This window comes from Natator depressus, chromosome 2 (assembly GCF_965152275.1).
Source record: "Natator depressus isolate rNatDep1 chromosome 2, rNatDep2.hap1, whole genome shotgun sequence".
In the NCBI taxonomy this organism is placed as follows: domain Eukaryota; kingdom Metazoa; phylum Chordata; order Testudines; family Cheloniidae; genus Natator; species Natator depressus.
Window position 1 is genome coordinate 248,123,008 of NC_134235.1, and position 15,118 is coordinate 248,138,125.

Sequence of the window (15,118 nt, forward strand, 5' to 3'; positions counted from 1 at the left end):
ATGAGAGCTTAATGAGGGCTGTGACAGGTTGGATCACAGAAAACCCCTTGGGAACTGCCAACTGATGTGTTGAGACTACCTCTGTCCCTGCTTTCCCTGCCAGCTTGGGGCTTCAGTGCCCTGCCTGGTTTGAGCCAGACATACTAGCCTGCTGTAAACCCAGGCCCAGGTCTGAACAACGTCCCCCCCAAACTACAGGCTTATCTAAAAACCGCTTACGGCATGTTCCTGTCTCCAGCACTCAGATGCCCACCTCCAAATGGGGTCCAAATAAATCCGTTTTATCCTGTATAAAGCTTATACAGGGTAAACTCATAAATTGTTTGCCCTCTATAACACTGATAGAGATGCATAGCTGTTTGCCCCCCAGGTATTAATACATACTCTGGGTTAAGTAATAAGTAAAAAGTGATTTTATTAAATACAAAAAGTAGGATTTAAGTGGTTCCAAGTAATAACAGACAAAACAAAGTGAATTACCAAGCAAAATAAAACACACAAGCGTATGCCTAATATAGTAAGAAAGTGATTACAGATGAAACCTCACCCTCAGAGATGTTCCAGTAAGCTTCTTTCACAGACTAGTCTCCTTCTAGTCTGGGTCCAGTCCCCCCTCTTCCCCCCCCCCCCCCCCCATGGTTATTGTGCTTTGTTCTAGTTTCTTTCAGGTATCCTTTGGGAGTGGGGAGGACATCTCTTGAGCCAGCTGAAGACAAAATGGAGGGGTCTCCCAAGGGTTTAAATAGGCTTTCTCTTGTGGGTGGACACCCCTCCCTCCCCCTGTGTAGAATCCCAGCTACAAGATGGAGTTATGGAGTCACATGGGCAAGTCATATGTCCGTGCATGACTCAGAACTTACAGGTAGCAGCCATTGTTCACATGCTACCTTGAACGTCCTCAGGGAGACTTCATATGTGGATTGGAGCCTTCCAAGATCCGTTGTCCGTTAAGTGTTTCTTGATTGGGCACTTAACCTGCAAATTCCTTTCTAAAGAAGTTGACCAAATGCCTTACTAAGGCTACTTAAAATCAAACAAGTACACAGCCAATATTCATAAATTTGAACACAAAAATGATACATGTATACAAATAGGATGAATATATTCAGTAGATCATAACCTTTACAGAAATATGTTACATGGCATATGTAGCATAAAACATATTCCAGTTATGTCGTATATACATTCATAATCATATTTCCATAAAGCATTATGGGTTGCAACGTCACAAGGGCTTCTAGGACTCTGTTTATTTTCCTGTTGTTTTCTGTCTGGCTCTGTATCACGGTGACACACCTTCCTGCTGACAAGGGCTTGGAAGCAGCTTCTTCCATAACCTGTCTACACTATCCCTTCAGTTGGCCTGAGGGGTGACTAAAGAGCCATATGTGGCATTCCCTTCCCTGCCCAAGCTTTTGATTGTGCAAACTTTTAGGGGTGATCTACACTGCAAAGTTAAGATGGCTTAACTACATCACTCAGGTCTGTGAAAATTTCCACACCCTGTGTGATGTAATTAAGCTGACCTAAGCCCTGGTGTAGACACCACTAGGTTGATGGAAGAATACTTCCATTGACCTAACTACTGCCTCTTAGCCCTGGTCTACACTGCGGGGGGAAGGGGAGGGAAATATCGATCTAAGTTACATAACTTCAGCTATGTGAATAACGTAGCTGAAGTCGACCGTACTTAGACCTACTCACTGTGGTGTCTTCACTACGGTGAGTCAACGGCTGCCACTCCCCCATGAACTCTGCCTGCGCCTCTTGTGATGCTGGAGTACATGAGTCGATGGGAGAGCGCTTGGGGGTCAATTTATCTTGTCTAACTAGACACTATAAATCAACCCCCACTGGATCTCTGGCAGGTAGTGTAGACATACTCTTAGAAAGGTGGATTTACTTCAGTGATGGAAGATCCCTTCCGCCACTGTCGTAATTGTCTACAGTGATACAGCTGCACTACTGCTGCTGTGCCACTATAGCATTTCTAGTGCAGACATAACCTTAATCATGTGCAAAAATTTACTCATAGGAGTAGACTTGTTGAGGACAATGAAGCTGCTCACATGAGTAAAGTTACACATCTGCCTAAGTGTTTGCAATATTGGAGCCTAAGGCTATGTCCACTGCAAAAAAGGTGGTGGTTTTTTTTCTCAGCAGGATAACTAACCTGCATTAATTATCCTGCTGTAAAATCCTAGTGGAAACAAGGCACTGTAGTTTTTACCACAAGGTAGCTAAGTGAAGTAAACACTATATCCTGCTCCTGGTTTACCTTGCCTAACTACCTCATGGTAAAACTATAGTGCCATGTCTCCACTAGGATTTTACAACTGCATAGCTAAAAAATGGTAGATACCGGTTGGAAAAAATGGGCCTTTTTTTGGTCAGTGAAGTCATGGCCTAAGTGAGTTGCGGTTGCAGTGGTCCTCTTCCCAGCAAAGCCAGAGTTTGAACTTGGTTTCAAACTACTCCCATCTGGAAGGTTCAGCTAATGCAGAATGAGATGGTTCATTTTATTAAGCAGTGTTTCATGCTGAGAGAACATTATACCTCTGCTTTATAATCTGCACTGGCTGCCAGTATACTTCTGGGTGAGATGCAGGTTGTTGTGTTTGACCTATACGTGACTAAATGCTTTGGGATCTGCTTTACTGAAACAATGGCTGCTCTCCCCATGTGATACCCATGACAGCTGTGATCATCCATGATGCTCAGACTTCATGCCTTCTGGTCAAAATGTGAAAGGGGCTGGCAGCATGGAAATTATGTTGGAAACTACATTGATGGCTGTATTAATTGTTAGGAAAGTTTTTTATTGTTCAGGAAGTTTTTTCACACACTTAACAAAATTGAACGATTGTAGTTATTTTCAAATGTGTGGAGTTTAGATAGGAGCAAATGGAAACATGTTTAAATAGATAAAATAAAGATTATTTAGTTCCACTACACTAATTCCCTCCCTCCTAATTTCCCCAATCTTTTCTTCTCTCTTATGCTTTACTTTTTTCATATTCCCCCCCCTTTTTTTGTTCTCTGCAATGTGACCCTCCACACCCAAATAGCCATGTTGCCAACTCAAAATATTTGGTATTTTTCTTAAAATCCCTCCTCCTGGAGATTTGTTTGAGAATCGTAGCTTTCATTTAAAAAAGAAAAATGTATCTAGCTTTCATGGTGGAGGAGGAGAATTTAAAAATACGAATCCTAGGGGCTCCAAAATCAGAATGCAAATAAAAGTACCCAGCATTTATTTTTAAATTTTAATTATTTTTAAGCCAATCCCATATTTTTTTGTGGCCTGACTTATGATATTTGAATGCTTGGAGTTCACAATACTGCCACAGCACCTGTATCACTCTGCTTGCCCAGTGTTTTCTAGCAGCAGCAGAATGAAACTCACATGATCCTCCTCAGTTCTGCTTTCATCCTGCTGGGGAAACACTGAGCAAGAGTTAATGCTTCTCTGGCCTGTAGGGCATAAGTGTGGGAGAGAGCACTCATAGCAGCATAGCTCCTCAGGGAGCTGTGCTGCCAGGGAGGGGGTGGGGTAACCAAGCCAGAAAGCATCTGAGGTTGCAGCTCTCCAAGCTACAACTCCAGAATCTGTGTGGGTATGATTTTAGTTTTTCCTGTTTAATGCTCCAGTGAATTTCCAGACCACAACCCTTGCAAAGTTAGAGATTTATTCCTGAGAAGAGAATGGGAAGGCGACTAAGAAGGATTTTAACTTGTGGGGTTTCCAACAGGCTTTTCTACCTGTATCTCATAGGGAAAACTATAGAAGAAGATGATTGAGTCCAGAAATTCTGGAAAACACATTCATAAAATAAACGTTCTGTAAAGAAAGTTTTTGTCAATAAAATATATTTCTAAAATCTTCTATGTAACATTAAGGGTCAGATTGTGGCTGGCCCTTGCTCTGGTGCATAACTTGGGAGGAGAGTTCAGAGCTGTTCCTTCCCTTCCAGGTGCCCTTGAACAGCAGGAAACCACAGTGGTACTCCTTCCTTGCACTCTCTGGGAGTGCAGGGATTTTTGCCAGCTAGTACAGTTTGAGGTGTAAGCCTCTGTGAAAGTGAGGAGGAGGCAGGACCTCTTGGGGACCTGATTTCTGGTGGTGTGACTTTGCACTGCTCCCAGTGTGGGGCTGTGCCATAATCTCGCAACCTGGCCCTAAACTATTATGCAGGCCAAATCATTAGCATCTATTGTAAAGGGACTTAGTTCACTTGGGACACACATTTTGAGACCGATATCAGTGCAGCAGTTCACAAAGGCTGACTGCACAATCTTATCTACTGAAATGTGCTCTTATCTGTGGTATTAATAGCCCTTTACATTATTAACATTTGGTGTAGTGACTTAAGTACTCTATGTCCTTTGTATCTACATAAGGATTAGGACACACAGGTAGAGTAGTGCGGAGAAGCTTTTGTTGATATTGGTTTATGTATCCATTGCGTTTCCAAGCAAGGGACTTCAATCTCCAGGCTTATGAATCAGGTATTCTTTAATAACAATTTAGTTTATTTAGAATTAAATGTGAGGAAAACAGAAAATATTTTTGAAATCTCATTTACTTTTCAACATTTTGCGGTCTGTTTTTGGATTTTATTGATCTTCTTGATGGGCAAAAAAGTGTGAGTATTCTCAATCCTGTTTAGTTTAAGGTCTTGTCTAGACAAAGATTTAAGGTGTGGTGATAGTATGTGTTTGTGTTAGTGTTAGCAAGGAACACTGCCTTTAACATGTACTAAACTGGCGGAGTTAAAAACTCTAAGGCTATGTCTACACTGCCCACATTACAGCATGTCCACGGCAGTGATGTGACGTGGGCAGTGTAGACACACTTTATTGCCGGGGGAGAGCTCTCCCGGTAATAGATTTAAAAAAAACCAAACCCTTATCCTGAATGAGGGGTGGTATCTTTATTGTCGGAAGTGCAGCTCCTGGTGATAAAGTGCTGTCTATACTGGTACTTTTCAGCGCTAAAGCTTTTGTCACTCAGGAGGGTGTCTTTTCACACCCCTGAATGACTGAAGTTTTAGTGCTGAAAGTGGCATTGTAGACGCAGCCTAACTTGGCCACTCTAGTACAAGCTAAAGTATAACTTGCCTTATTTTGATTGGAATTTTAGAAGGTGTTTGTCAGTTTCATCAAGCCAGCTAACACAATTTAACAACATGCCTTTAAATGTTAGTCTAGACTAAGCCATGAATTCAGGCTGACACATGTGACGTTGTGTGAGCTGGGTGTGCTGTAGCCTACGGTCCCTCTAGCCTTTAATGTGGCCAACTAATACAGCTTCATAATGTTAGTGTGCATTTTTAAACTAGTATTAAGAGGGCTTCTCAGTCATTGAAAAATAACCTCTTTTTGCCAGTCAGGACACAGTGTCTTGGGGTGAAACTAGACTGTTTTATGAGTAGTTAGTTTCAATTTCAGGTTCTCATGCAGTATTATAATCTAGTTGAAAATGTTAAACATTTTTTTCAGAGCTTTTTAAGATGTTTTCATACATGAACAATAGGTGCCCTGATCTTTGTTGTTTGTACTTGTATGAGGTAGGAAATAAGTTATTTGGGACAAGGTTCTTTAGATCTTAAGTGTTTCAACATGGTGTATACTTACAGAACTATGTAAATTTAATTGTAAACCATTTGGAGATGTAAGCTTTTTGACTATAGATTGTGGTCTGCATTTACCAATGGCTTAATTACTCTATCTTGTCAATTTTTCTTTGCCTCTCCTTTTTTAAAATATTTTAAAATTAAGTTGATTTTAAATTAAACTAACTAAGGACAGGAAGCTAATGCTGCAAAAAAAAAAAGTTTGGGTTTTCTCAGATATTACAACATGAAATGTTATACTGTACCTTCACTCTGTTGGAAGGGATTCGTCTTCTGTATTGATTTTGATGGGGAAGAGGCTTACAATATTTTTCTGGGAAAGTCTTATTTCCTGCTACCCTTTTCTTGCCACTAACCCTACGGTAGCTAATCCAGTTGTCATTGGTCTCTCTGGTTCCACATAGACTAGAAAATGATCCGTTGTTGATAATGGTCCTGAGGTCCCTTCCAACCCTGATATTCTATGTCAGAAATGGCTCCCTCTTACCACTCCATCTCAAGCGGTATTGAAAAAAGGTTAGCTGCTAGTGTAATCTGGACAATGATGTTTTCAACAGCATTGAAGAAATGGTGGCAGACACCATGTTCCACTGGGGTCTCCGTCATGCTTTCTGTAGCAGTGTTCAAAATAGTCTTACCCTATCTATGCTAACAGGTAAACCATTCAACATCAGTGGAGGGGAACCCACTGTTAACAATTATTGCAAGCAAGAGTCACTCCCCTGTTGCGGTCCTAGGTATATCCTGTTTATTCCATCTCTTTCTCTCCTTTTGCTCCTTCCTTTCACTTGATATTCAGACTCCCTCTTGCATTTATTCCCCTCCCCCTTGCTTTATTTCCTCCCCTTCTGGAGCACCAAGTAACTTTCATTAGCACTGTGCGTGCTGCGCTTTTGCACAGAGGAGCTTCCCCGCAGCAGCACTAGCAGCAGTATAAAACTGACACAGATCACAAGACCCTTGTCACTTCCCCAGTGGTTCTGGGGGAAAGCATTCCTATGTATGACCCAGCTCTGATAGTTTACAGTTCGTACCAGATAGGATGTTTGTGTTAGGAGTGGGTAAAGGAAACTGCGAGCTTTGTGCAACCGAGCACCAAATTTAAAGCTTTGCAGTGTTTGGAAAACCCTGAAAAGTACACTCACTACCAAACCACAATGGGTTGTATGTGATACAGCTAGTTCCCTGCTTGTTGGGACTGCTTTATTTAATTGAAATAATGAACCTTATTTTAACCTGACGTATTCTGTGCTACTCCATTGATGTCACTGTGTGATAGGGCAGAATTTGGCCCTTTTGTATTTAGAGAGCTATTGCTATTACTGAGCCTGCACCTTGTTACTGTTTTAAATTCTGGTTAATGACGTGGTCACTAGAGATGTATCCATATTTAATGGCTTTAAATCACACTTATGTTGTTATGTTATCGTGTGTGTATATAGTTAATACATGAAATGTACTTCTTGACTCTAAAGGATAGTACCAACTTCTGTTGGCCCCAGATGTGATCTATGTCAGTATTGTAACCGTGTGGGGAATTTCATTTGGATGCTAAATATCTTTTTATTTTGTAATTAATTTTCAAAAGTATGATTATTCCCTCTGGTCTGTTAGTTATCACTTTTTTTGTCAGTTAACAGAGAAGCTGCATTTACTGAGAGAGGAGGAACAAATGGATTAGTAGCATACGAGGCTACTAAACGATAACCCACCTCTACATTTTAGTAGAATATCAAACCTTAAGATGAAAAGGAGTACTCGTGGCACCTTAGAGAGACTAACCAATTTATTTGAGCATAAGCTTTCATGAGCTACAGCTCACTTCATCGGATGCATGATGCATCCGATGAAGTGAGCTGTAGCTCATGAAAGCTTATGCTCAAATAAATTGGTTAGTCTCTCTAAGGTGCCACGAGTACTCCTTTTCTTTTTGCGAATACAGACTAACACGGCTGCTACTCTGAAACCTTAAGATGAACGTTCTTTTGATCTCTGCTGCTGCTTCCTCCCTTTCTCCCTTTTGTACAGTACAAATGTAGTATTCAATGTGGAGTGCATATTCAGGTAAAACTTTGATATGCTCTAGGAATTATTTTGGGGAAGTTCTATGGCCTGTATTAAAGAGGAGGTCAGACTAGACCAGGGATTCCCAAACTGGGGGTTGGGACCCCTCAGGGGGCCATGAGGTTATTATGTGGGGGCTTGTGAGCTGTCAGCTTCCACCCCAAGCCTCGCTTTGCCTCCAGCATTTATAATAGTGTTAAATATTTTAAAAAGTGTTTTTAATTTATAAGGGGGCGGAGTCACACTTAGAGGCTTGCTATGTGAAAGGGGTCACCAGTACAAAAGTTTGAGAACCACTGGAGATGATCACAATGGTCCCTATTGGCCTTGGACTCTGTGAACCTATGATGTCAAAGTTCAAATAAGAATAAAGGGAGAAAAGAAGTTAAAATACACGAGGAAAAAAAGAGATGAAGGTTTTCGGTTCCTTTTTCTCTTCTCTTTATCTTTCTTTTACTGTTTGTCAGTCTTTTCATTTTTCTTTTTCACTTCCATTGTCTTTCTATACGTCTCATCTTGTCTTTTCTTTAAGGTTCAGGCTGGCAGCTGCTGAAGAAAAATAGTATCACTTCTTTCCAGAAGAACTTTATTCACAAAGTCTACTGTTGGGTAAAATTGACTAGGAGCCCAGTCCTACGTCCCTTAATCACAAGTTGTCCTACTGGGTTCATTGAGTAAGGGCCATAGGATCAAGCCCTTGTGTTGGCGGATCTAAATCAGCTAATCAACAGCTGTGATTAAAATGATTCTGTGCAGGAGTGTGAAGTTATTTGTATTGTCCAGCTGCTAGTGCTGTGCTTTTTTTTTTTTTTTTTTTTAAGATGTCATTTTGGTTTGGGTGGCAAGGGGAAGAGGTAGGAATCTCAGAATTAATTGAAGGTGGCCTACTGATGTGTACATCATTGTAGATCTCAGACACTGGTACAAAAACTCAAGTCAAACCACTGGGAAATACGATGAGTTATACAGTAGAACCTCAGAGTTATGAACACAGAGTTACAAAGTGACCAGTCAACCACACACTTCATTTGGAACTGGAAGTATGCGATCAGGCAGCGTAGAACAAAAAAACCCAAATACTCTGCAGTATTATTAAATCTAAAATACTTAGAAAGGGTGGGGGAGGGGAGGAAGGATTAAAAAAAAAAGATTAGATAAGGTAAAGAAACTGTTTCTGTGCTTGTTTCATTTAAATTAAAATGGTTAAAAGCAGTATTTTTCTTCTGCCCAGTAACATTTCAAAGCTGTATTAAGTCAATGCTCAGTTGCAAACTTTTGAAAGAACAACCATAACTTTTTGTTCAAAGTTACAAACCTTTCAGAGTTACGAGCAACCTCCATTCCCGAGGTGCTTGCAACTCTGAGGTTCTACCATATTGCAATAGAAAAGTAATGCCGGTGGAGTCAGTTTTTGTCAAATGGTGAAGGGAAAGCAATTTTTATTTTCAAAATTTTACAGAAAGAACTCTTTTTTTAAAGAAAAGTTGGTATAAATAGAAATATTAATTTAACATGCAACATTAATTACTTAACTCATAAATGCACAGAAAACCTTACAAGACACATGGTCTGTACCTTGAAGGATTTCCATTAATGCATGCAAAATAAGGGCCTGATCCTGTGATCCCTTACTGCTATGTAGTTATCCCATTGATTTCAGTAAGACAACATGTAATCGCAGCAATATAGTTGGTAGTAAGGTTTTCAGGATTGGACCACTAGAGACAATAACTTAACTTCAAAGACCCGTCAACTTCAAATCTAGTCAATTGGGGTGGGGGAAAAAAAGCAGTTTTGGTTAGTATATCTGCCCCTGAATCCCACTGCCATTTTTTGTAAATTTACGGTCACACTTTCCTATTTTTTTCCTCTTACCTGCTGCCTTGTGGAAGATCCATCGCAACCATAGGTGAAACTGACTATACCCAAAATGCTGTCAAATGCACAAAGTACATAAACTGGGGGAAAAAGTGAGGAAATACTTTTCTTATTTTTCAGTTTAGTAATTTTTGGGGTGTAAGTTGTAACAGAAGGCAAAACGTTTTCAAATGAAAATGTGACATTTATGTGTTGTGTTATTTCTTTACATTTGCATCATCATACTCTGTACAGCTTAATCCTTCACTGCTTACATGGTCACTCTCTGTTGTAGTTAGCGGGAGGAGTGACTGAGTGAAGCACTATGTAACTTGGGCATTAAGGCCCTGTAATAACTTTGCCTCTACCCCCAACACTTGTGCAGAGCCCCTTTTAAATCAGTGGGATGCTGTGCGGGCATGGGGGTCTGTGTAAGCTCGTTGCAAGATGGGCTGACATCGCTTTTCAGGGGGTTTATAATGCTTATTATTATTTGTTGTTAGAAAAGTGTCTCCTGAGTAGAAACTTGTTACCCAAGTTCCAAGCCCTCATCCAACTTTTCCCTTTCTTCAGATTTACAAAATATAAAATAAAAATCAGTTTTTAGGGTTTTGATAGGAATTTCACCTTCCTCCCTCAGATCGACTTCTTGATTGCTCTAATAGTGTTGTTTTGTAAAATAAAAAAATTGCAGGGGATTAATTCTGAAGGAGGGCAAATTGCTTTGATTTTATTTCTAAAAAAAGTTTTAAAAATTAAGTATTTCTCTTAGAAACTGAAATGCTGTATTTGTCTTCCATTTTTGTAATTCCATAAATTAATGCAGTACTTAGCATGAGCTTCTGTGTACATATGCAGAAATGAAGTCTAGATTTCAAAGTAAGGGCTTGTCTGTACGAGAAAGTTGCTCCGGTTTAATTTAAGGTATAATTTTAAATTTATTTAGTTAAACCAGTGCAAATCCTGGGTATGTTTTTAATCACTAGCTACACCAAGTTAGCTTAATCGGAGTGAAAAGCCCTTCACTGACTTGGTCTACGCTTAAAAGTTGTGTTGGCATAGCTATTTTGGTCAGAGGTGTGGAAAAAACTTTTGCCAACAAAGCCCCCAGTGTAGATGCAGCTATGTTGACAGAATGATGGTTTTTCTGACAGGAAAAACTCCTTTTCTTGGTGTAAGGCTGCATCTACACTAGGAGACCATCCTGGCATAGTTGCATAATGCAAAGTAGATATGTGTTGTCTACACTAGACCCCCTCTTTTTTTTTTTTTTTTTTTTTTTTTTTTAAATCTAAGGCCTTGTCTGCATGGGGAAATTGACCAGAACAGATATTGTGGAATAAATTGTTCTGGAATATTCTGGAATAGCTCTCTGTGTGGACAGTATTCCAGAGTAAAATAAATTTTATTTTGAAATTTTTTCCTGCTTTTTATTCTGTAATAAAGTAAATTTTACTCTGGAGTAGAGTGTCCAGATGATGGATTAAGCTAAATTGTAAAAGGGCACTCTTATTCTGGGGATATTTTGGTTATACCAAAATAATTATTCTGGAATAGCTACTTCAGCAAATTTCCAAGTGTAGACAAGCCCAGAACATTTGCAGCTTCTGTGTTCAGACAAGATTTTAGGCCTAAAAATGTTTAACTCAATTGGGTTAGAAAGAGTTCTTATCAATTTAAACTAAATTGATATTATGAAATCTTAAACCCATTTAAGAGAATCCACAACAGAAGTCTGCACCAATTTAACAACAACAATTTCTAAAATGATGCAATTAAAGCTTTTGTATATGGACAAGCCTTAAGAGTCAGTTTCTTTTTCTTTTTAAATACAGGATAAATCTGGAGTAACCCCATTGATTTTATTGGAGTTAATCTGGATTTACAACTATGTAATTGAGAACAGAATTTGAACCTAGAATTTCAGTTTTCAGTATAGCCAGAGAATAAAATTCTCTGGTCCTCTTTAGGATTGCCAGCTATAGCTCAGTGTTGCTGTCGGGATTTTAATCTGTGGACTGAAAACAGACCTCAGATTATTGAAAGAAGTATTAAATCCCTTTCCCTTGTCCCCCCCTTCCCCCAAAAAACTAAGATAGACACAAAACAAAACGTTTCCCAACAAACCTGTGGTGTTTCCTTTTATTAATGAAACTCATAATTACCATACTATTTAAACTGGTTCGCCTTTTAAGAATAGATCCACACAAATGGAATAATGATTGCGTTTTTTTTCTTTCTGTGCAGTGCCAATAGAAGGAAACTTTGCCAGGGGCCATTTCGGGGAGTGGGAAGGGCGAGTTTTTTTAGGGACACTTATCGGACCAGGTTTTCCAGCGAGTCAGTTTCAAACTGGGTTGGGGAAAAGTAGCAGGCGTGGCTACAAAAGGGTTAAAGAAGCCCAATTAATTTCAAGGCAGGATTTTAGCTTGAATAGCCGCTTAATACCCAAGACGTGTGTCCGCTAGAGGAGGAGGAGGGATCCATTTGTACGTGTTGCAACTTTTAGTGGTGCTTTGTGAAATGGGAAAGTACGATTCGCCGGGGGGGTGTGTGTGTAAAGGGGGAAATAAAGCGTGTTGAAGTCTGGCGCCTACCCCGCTTTGGAGGTGTTTGCCAGAAAGGGGCTATGGGGAGGACAGATTGCACTCGCCCCGGGGCTAATCTGCCAGGCTGTGCGTTCGCAGCCCTGCCGGGAGCAGCCGAGGCGCCGAGAGACGTGCTGTTCCTCATGCTCTGGCGGAGCTCGAGCTGCATTGTGCAATGCCAGCCCTTGGTGTATTTCTCTTCGCTGCTGCTGCTGCACCACCAACGTTACAATACCGCAGGCAGGCTGCCGCTGGGGAGCGGGGCTGGCTGGGTGAGGGGCCCCGTGCGATGAAAACGTCTCCAGCCGGGTCGTTAAGAGTTAAGCTGGGGGCCGCTTTGCTTAGCTAGAGCAGCCGGGACTGGTGGCTCCGGCTCCTGTCAGGGGGAATCCAGGCCGCACATTGGTGGCGCCCGCAGCCGTCGGATCTACTTTCTCTAGCCCTGCTTTTTTTCCTTCCCCTTCCCCTCTCCTCCTCCTCCTCCTCCGGCGGCTCCAGTCTGGCTCGGGGAGGATCCTGAGAGCCGAAGTTCCGAGGCGATTGGGAGCTCGCGGAGCGGCCGCTGCCATGGGGGCTCTGGCAGGACGCGTCTAGAAGCGCGCGCCTGCCCCTTGCCTGTGCCCAGGCTCCCGGGGAAGTGCTCGCAGCCGGCGGTGGATTTGGGGGAGTAACATGGCTGATCTAAGGGAGTGCTGAGCAGTTTGTGTCTCTGAACGACGCCGGGCTTGGATTGTAACATGTAAATAACTTCTCTTTCCTCTGGACAATAAGCCAGGGCACGGATGCCAGCCCCTCCATTTTCCAGAGAGGTTTTGTGAGAGGTTCTCAGGCTCTGGATTATGTTGTGCAAAAACAATTCGCTGGGGGTGAGTGTGTCTTGCGTTTAACTTCTTTGTATTAAAGGGCAAAATGTGACAGGCGGCATGGGGCTGCAAATGGCAATCTGCATTATAATTCTATGGAGACAGATGGGGGTGTCAACATAAGGAGGGGTAGTGGGACCTGAAGCACCAGGTTGGAAACTTATCAAGAGTACTGTGGTGACACTGACACTCTAGAGAGAGTTTTCACACCCTTTGGTCAAAATCCATCTCCTGAAATCAAAATGTATATATTGGTCCAAGTTACAGGTTCACTAGATAGTCTTCAACCTCAAATAAAAGACACAGCTCAGGACTGACAGGTATTATATGACCAATAATCTGGTCATTTGTTTCTAAGTGAGTGATTGTGTAATGTACATGTTTTTTTTAAAAAAAACAAAAACCAAGAACAACTTTTTTTTCATGGCCTAAATATAATAAATTAATTTTATTAGCCTTTCTTTCTTTCACTTGAGTGCTGGGGTATCCTAAAACTTAAAAATACAGTAGGGAATAGGATTGTTTCTTCTATATATTTCTTAAATATTCTACACATGCACATAGCTATTCTTGTAAAACAATGCAATCTTAAACATTTTCACATAATTTTAAAATATAGTACGTCTACAACATTTTAGATTCTCTTCCCTATCCTTTTCCTGCTCATATTAATTTTAAATCAGAGAAATACTATTAATTACCTGTTCGTAAAATATACTGAAAATACACTGAAAATACAGCACATACTGGATGTTTAAACCATCTTATATTTTGATCTGTGATCTATGAGCAATAAACAAATAGATCAAAAGTCAAAGATTGGATTATGTAACTGCTTTGGTTCAGTGAATTTGATACAAACTATAAGGGAGAAGAACTGTTAAGTATGATGTTTTAATGTGCTTATGGCCCAGTTAATTCAGTATCCATACTGTTCTTAACCTATGACTTTTATCATGTAACTAATGCTAGATACTAAATATCAAACATTTGACAAGTGAAACATTTGTTAGTAATGTACTAGATTCATTGTATCTTTGAAACACATTCATGAGCACATGTGTAATTTTTATTATTTGACTTGTCAGTCTTTGTAGTATAGTATGATTCTTGCATTGTTCAAAAGGGGTACTTTTTAAAGAACCTTATGCCAGTTTTAAAGTAGTCACATGTTGTTATGCCTGTGGAAGATAGAAAAGACAAATAGTCAATTTTGCTGTTGCAAAACTAAAGCAAATATGCCAACGTTTGAAGGCTTTCAGTGAACATAAAAATAATGTGCTCAAATAAATAAAATTAAACATAGCAGAAATGCCAAGTATAGCTATAGTCGTATATCAGCGTACTGTAAATACTTAATGTACTATGTTCATGCAAAATAAACTGCACACATCCTGTATAAAAAACTGTAGTTCCCTGCCTGCCTCGTGCAAATATTTTTAACCACTATGGTTATAAGACAATTGGAGACAGAAGATAAGATATACTTTTATCAACAGTGCTAATGTGATGCAGCTGCATCCATGCTAACCATTCATTAATTTCTCATTAAAGAGCACTGTACATTTTGTTTGTTAATGTTTTGAAAGCAGTTGATGCATGCCCTTTTTAATACATCCATCACAAATATCCTTTTCTTCTGACAATATGCTTTGAGTATATTGGCTACCCAGAATAATATCTTTGTCAGACTTGTATTCTCTGTTGACTGGTGGCCTAGAATAATGAAATATTACTTATTTTGCACTCTTCTTTCACAAAGAGAGACCCCTGTAGCCTTTTAGTGAAATTGTTGATTATGATTTTTTGTTTTAATTGTTTATTTTACATTATGGCATTTGACAGTTTTTGTCATGAGAGTGGAATGTGATCACAGCTTGTAAACTTCCTTAGCATAGATTATTCACCATTTTTCCCCGAAGAACATTCTCCTAAAGGTGAACTGCATAGCCAAAATGAAAATAAGTCCTGTATGGATTTCTTCTTTGAATGCGTCTTCTGACCAGGCTGTCGGGGATGTTCAGCATGGCAGTCTTTTTAAAGGGACATTGCCAACCTGAAATCTAGTCAGCTTAAAAAAAAAAGTGTGTGTGTGGGTGGTGAAGAAGAA

The 15,118-nt window shown here is 40.1% G+C and overlaps 1 protein-coding gene across 2 annotated transcripts in view; it reads left to right on the forward strand.

The window, feature by feature from the left end:
• The window catches only part of KMT2C (lysine methyltransferase 2C), a 328,020-nt gene that overhangs the window by 13,958 nt on the left and 298,944 nt on the right, over positions 1–15,118 (forward strand). The window contains exon 1 of one of the 2 annotated variants that reach the window (XM_074946304.1): positions 12,645–13,011. The exons of the other annotated variant lie outside the window; for it this stretch is intronic. The gene's annotated coding sequence lies outside the window, so the exon portion shown is untranslated. Of the gene's footprint in view, positions 1–12,644; positions 13,012–15,118 lie in introns of those variants that run through there. 2 annotated transcript variants of the gene reach the window in all.